Raw genomic sequence first — 6,074 nt, 5'->3', positions numbered from 1 at the left:
TATCTAAGATTGTTATCATGATTCACGAGACCAGGAAAAGGACTCCGAACCAATATATATAAGAATAAAAAATAGAACCAATATCTACAAGAATTTGACACTCAGTATATAAAGAGGATGAGATAAGTGATGCAAATGAAAACTCTACCAAAAAGATTAGATCTTTATAAAGATTATTTAGTCAGGTGTGGAGTTAGGACTTACTTATCTGACCATAAGGGTTAACAAAGCATCTCAGAGAAGTAGATCAAGCTGAAAAGTAACAATGCATACCCATGAATCAATTCTGTTATCTGAGATTGCACACAATATTAAAAAAAATTATTGTGTTGTAATTAAATGCTAAAGGAACGTACGTTTTTCCAATCAAACAACATTTGTGTTTTTCCATCTTGTGACTAATTTCCCACATCTAATTTTATATTTTCTCAAAATCTTCTTTTTTAATGAATTTTTTATTATATTTTAATATTGTGTTTTTAAAACAGAGACAAATTTTTATAGTTAAGTTAGTATTAATATAAAACTAAAAACATTAAGATAATGCGAGTATAGTTTCAAAAAAATCATTATTTTTCTTTAAAATATTTTTTGTAATAGTTATTAATATTGAAAAAATTCATGATTATTCTTTAAAATACTTTTATAAAAGTACGGCGATATATATTCCACAAATAGGCTTTTCCTTTCTCCAGGACTTGAAGAACACAAAAATGTCATCTTTATTTATAATTCCGATCCTGGTGGTCCCATGGCCCACCCAAATATTATAAGGGTGGCTCGAAGGAAGATGATACTATATACGACTGTCCAAAATTGGCCATTTTAGGAAATCAAGTAAGTTGATTAAAAATTCTTGCAGTTCTGCCAGTAACACTTACTAGTACAGGGAAATTATCCCGAGATTGCTAGCAAAGGTTGAGGGTGGTCAGAATACACACCAAAACAATGTTCCCAGTATGCTCGTAACTTTATAAGGTATGGGTATATAAATCCTAAATTACCTAAGGAAGTAGTGATTAAGGAGACTATGCTGATATTCTATTTTTCGGGTTTGTCAGTAACACTCCTTCGATATTCTTTGAGCTCATGAAGATATCAACGTAGTATGTCATTATGGTATATTTTCGAGTGATGGAGAAAAACAAGATGATTTTGCTTGGATTTTTTATACAATTGGAATTGGTGGCGATCATGTCATTAATAAGATTGCAGCAAATGAAGAAGCTCTAATTGTGGAGGGCTAATCTTGAAGTTTCACATCTGATGTGATTCTCCAAGCGATGAAAGCTGCTATTTTGGAAGATGATGATACTGATGGAACAATATTTTACTCGCTTAACAACCCAGGGCACTGTTCTGGAAGGATATGACTTGAATGACGATTACTTGAAAGTTTCCACTATCACAATCTCTTAGGGTTCATCTCTTGTAGCGATTTTGAGGAAAAAAAACTTTTTAAATATCGATAAAATCAACAAACTTAAAGGCAATGTTTTTTTTTTTTTTTTTTTTGGGTGGGTGGGGGGGGGGGGGGGGGATTTAGAAAAATTTACTAAAAATCCAACAATTTATTGAAGTAAACACAAGTGAAGGGAGAGATAATTCCTCTAGGTGTGCACTCATTCAAACGAGGAAAAACTCCACAAGGAATTGAAGCCAAGGCCATCTATTATTTGCACATTGGTAACATTGAAATTTTTACAAAATCTCCTTTACCAGGACTTTTTTCCTCCAAAACCACTCTGCAAAAGTTCTTTAATTTTCCAACCAGTGTACTTATCAATAAATACTTCCATAATGTTGAGAGTTTCAGTAATCATGCAACGTTTGACCTAAAGATAAATTGCGAACATTATGATTATGCCAATACCCAAAAGTGTTACGATTACCTAACTTCTAATCGACCTACAACCAATACCCAAAACCCGAAGTAATTGCAAATCACACGCATCATTAAAATAGTTCCTTTCATTCGTCATTTGTACCTAGAGACTACAGGTGAAAAGACAAGGCTACCCAAATACACCAAAATCTTTTAAATATCAACCTATAAGTCCTATGAAAAGACGAGGGTACCCAAATACACCACAATCTTTAAATTATCCACCTATAAGTCCTCTCACCGAAAGTGATTGTCTGTGGACAAAGTCGAGACAATACGACAACTCAGTATTCACACTTTGTGTGATCTTCCATTGACACGAGATCGAGACAATACAACAATCACAATGTGACTATTTGATAATAGGTTCGGACTTAACCAAAGTCTATAATATCACTATCAAGTAAAGAGGTTAACGTTTGTGTAATTTACTTTAAATTATAACAACAACAATTATAATTGCGGAAAGGAAAAGTAAATGACACAACAAGATATTGTTAACGAGGAAACCGCAAATGCAGAAAAAACCTGGGACCTAGTCCAGAATTGAATACTCTCAGAATTAAGCCGCTATACAAAATCTAAACTAACTTCGTATAGTTGAGACCAAGCAACTAACCCTAGTTCACTTAGTTTCTTCAGTATCCCTGCGCTTCCGACATTCAATAAGTGCACGCACTGGAACAATTCCTTTGGATCGTATTCCAAATAGTAAAGGAACAACAAATATGTTTGGTAACAACTCTCTTGATTCTTTCCAGATAAATATATCTCAAGTCATACGCAAAGGCTCTTATGTTTAAACTAATAAACTCCTTTTCCTAGTTAGATCAATCCAATCTCTATTACCTAAGCAATAAGATTCGAATTTTTAACAATCAAAATAGATCTCAAGAGAACTATTAGGTGTTACCGATCTCACGCAACTAATCAATCGAATAAATACAATTCTAGTTGGATCCCATACGATCAAGGTTTGTGCTACACAAAGATATGAGAAACCAATAAGAAATCTTATTCGTCTTCAAATCTTCTTTAATCTTCATTTAAACCTGCACAACACCACTTGAATATCTTGTGATCAATCACGTAAAAAACAGAGTCTGTTAACAATGGATTATTACAAGATGTCTTTAGATCTACAAACATTTCTAAAGATCCTGTCGGCACTTCGATCTAGTTTGAGTAAATCATATATCAGAAGAGAAGATTATCAAGAATAAACAAACTAAGTGCAATCAAAGTTCAAACAACTGTTAGTCAATCAAATCAATCGAAAACTAATAAACTACAAGTATCTAGTTTCCCACCAACTCTACTCGTAGAGCTCCTTGATCTCACAGAATTCTTTAAACGAGCGGTCGTAAGAGCATATCCTCTTGAAAAGCATTTAATTATGATTTTTAAACATATATGTTTTAATTACCAGCAATTAGAGCATACCTTCTGGAAAAGGTTATTAGTTAATGTGCAAAGCTAATAATAGAAGTTTTCTAAGAGAGATTTCGGAAATATGGTTTGACATTTAATTGGAAATAGGAAAACTGAAATTAAGTACTTTAATAAATATCTTGAGAATATTTTCGGTTATGGAATTTCCTTGTTGTACAAACAACCTTGGTCTATAAATACTTGAGTTGCATTTCTTGCAAACTATCCTAAGAGTCAGGCAAAATTCATTCGTGTTGTTTCTGGTGGAGCCGTCTATCTGGAGAAGAAATTACCCTAATCAGGCAAAATCTCTTACCGCCACTCTTTTAAATACTTTTGTGGGATCAAGAAGCTCTACAAGTACCAGTAATTCGACATATAGAAGTTTCTCTCAATAGACCCTAATTCCAAAATCACACAAAACATAAATAGATATGTGAATATTGGAAACTCGGTTTTTCTCCACAATTTAAGTTGTGACCGGTTATACCATGCTTCCCAAAATAGGCTGTGACCGGTTACACCATGTTTCCCAAAGTATCTTGTGATCGGTTACACCTTAATTCCCAAATTAGCTTGTGAATGGTTACACCTTGCTTCCCAAAGTAGCTTGTAACCGGTTACAACTAACTTCCAAATGTAGCTTGTGATCAGTTACACCTTGCTTGACAAAGTAGCTTGTGACCGATTACAACTGTTAGAGCATTGCTCGGTCGAACTCGCATGCGTTGCTATCTCAAGTATGTTTGTCAATGTTAGTGATCAAAACTATAAGTCTTGATTCCTAGCATATTTATAGATGTCTCGGACTAGGACATAGATAGTATAGTTGAGCTTAGATCTCTCGACGTTCATCTCTTGAAGACGAAGAACTACTAAGGGGAGCTTGTGGAACTTCTTCGACAAAAGGTATGTGGAGACTTGAACTCATCTATCACTTGGAAAGTCTATTTCTACTATCTCCTATATTGAGATATAAGTCGTGTTAAGATATAGTTTTCTCTATACACATTTGAGATTTCGAGCTGAGTATATCTCGCTTACATATTTCTCGAAATATGTGTTGGTGAGCTTTCGCTTCGACCAAGTTCATCTTATATCATGAGAAAATTTCCGAGTAACATCTTACATGGTTTGTGTGATACAATCATTTGATGTAGTCTTGGAATGTTTCGATAATGGATTACAGTAAAAACTTCATATATTGATACTTCATAAATTAATAAACTCTATATATTAATAAAAAATCATAGTCCCAACTTGGGCCAGTTATAAATAGTAATAACCTCCACATTTTAATATTAATAGATTTTTCTAGTCCCGTCATAAGGAATTTACCTCTATATATTAATATAACTGTCATTATTGGAAACTTATAGATCTTTTTGCATTAAAATTTGAGATGAAATAAAATATTTATCTATAGTTGTTTGAGAAAAGGATGTAACTTTTTGGATTGTTATCGCATCTTTTGATTTGCGGATGCGCAAGACCTCATTATTATGGGTACCTTCTTGTTGAAGCCAAAACATTTCCAACTTGTCAAGCATATTTAGAGCTTCTTGGCACGAAACTTTTGGTATCTCCATAACATTATCATCAGGATTATCTCCCGATGCTTCTTGCCTAATTTCATCGATGATTTCTTCTTCGATTAAAGCATATACGGCTTCTTGTTCATTTAGATGATTAGTGAAGACATCCATATCATTTTACATACTTTGAATTAGCAAAAAATTGGTATACCTCCCTATATTAATAAACTCTATATATTAATAATTTTGTGAAGTCCCAAGACTATTAATATATGGAGTTTTTACTGTATTTCAATATCTTGAAAATTGCTTTGATGCTAATAGTGTGTGAAAACGACTATTGTCATTATAGAAGAATGTTTCAATGATTGAAATAAAGAGTTGATGATGTAATCATCTTTGGATATAAGCATATATAGTGTGTTCGCACATTAGTGTATAAATCCATAAACCGGAAGCCAAGAGTATGCATATGTGTGTATACGAAATTGGTGAAGGAGACAGGTTAAGTATGCGTACCCGTACACATACTGGCGGAAGTTTTCGAACCGAAAATATCTGCTGAGTTTGGGAATTACAAACTCCTAAACTAGTCACCTTAAGTATGCGTACCCGTATGCATACTGGCGGAAGTTTTCGAACCGAAAATTTCTGCTGAGTTTGGAAACTTAACAAACTCAAAATTCGGTTGCTTAAGTACGCATACCCGTACACATACTTAAGCTAGTTACGTTGTTAAATCGGTCAGTACATGGACTTAAACATTTAAATCATAAGGAATGCAATCTTTGCAAACCGTGGCTATAATGTCCATGATTAATTCAAGTGAATCAAATCGATTTGGTTTCAATTGTGTTTTCTAAACAATTGAACAACTCTTTAACTAGTTTCATTTGAGTCATTTGAACTAGTTATGGTTAAGATGAATAAGGTTGATATGAGAGTAATCATATGGATAACCTCGGTTAACTATTTGTGAACCAACCTGGTGTACATGTTTAGGTACGGTTACATAAACCTAAATGAGGGTACATTTCATTTGTGTGTAACAAGCTAAGTTCGATCTAACGGTTGAAAGATATTATCTTGGTTGAATCAGGTTTTTCATCTAACGGTGATTATTGAATGCTTTGTTACCAAGGTAACTTGGATTGCAAACCCTGATTTGAAAACTATATAAAGGAGAACTCTAGCAACTGGGAAAACTAATCCCCACACCTCCT

The sequence above is a fragment of the Papaver somniferum genome, chromosome 5 (genome assembly GCF_003573695.1).
Source record: "Papaver somniferum cultivar HN1 chromosome 5, ASM357369v1, whole genome shotgun sequence".
In the NCBI taxonomy this organism is placed as follows: domain Eukaryota; kingdom Viridiplantae; phylum Streptophyta; class Magnoliopsida; order Ranunculales; family Papaveraceae; genus Papaver; species Papaver somniferum.
The sequence above is the reverse complement of the archived record's forward strand: the minus strand, read 5'-3'. Positions refer to the sequence as shown.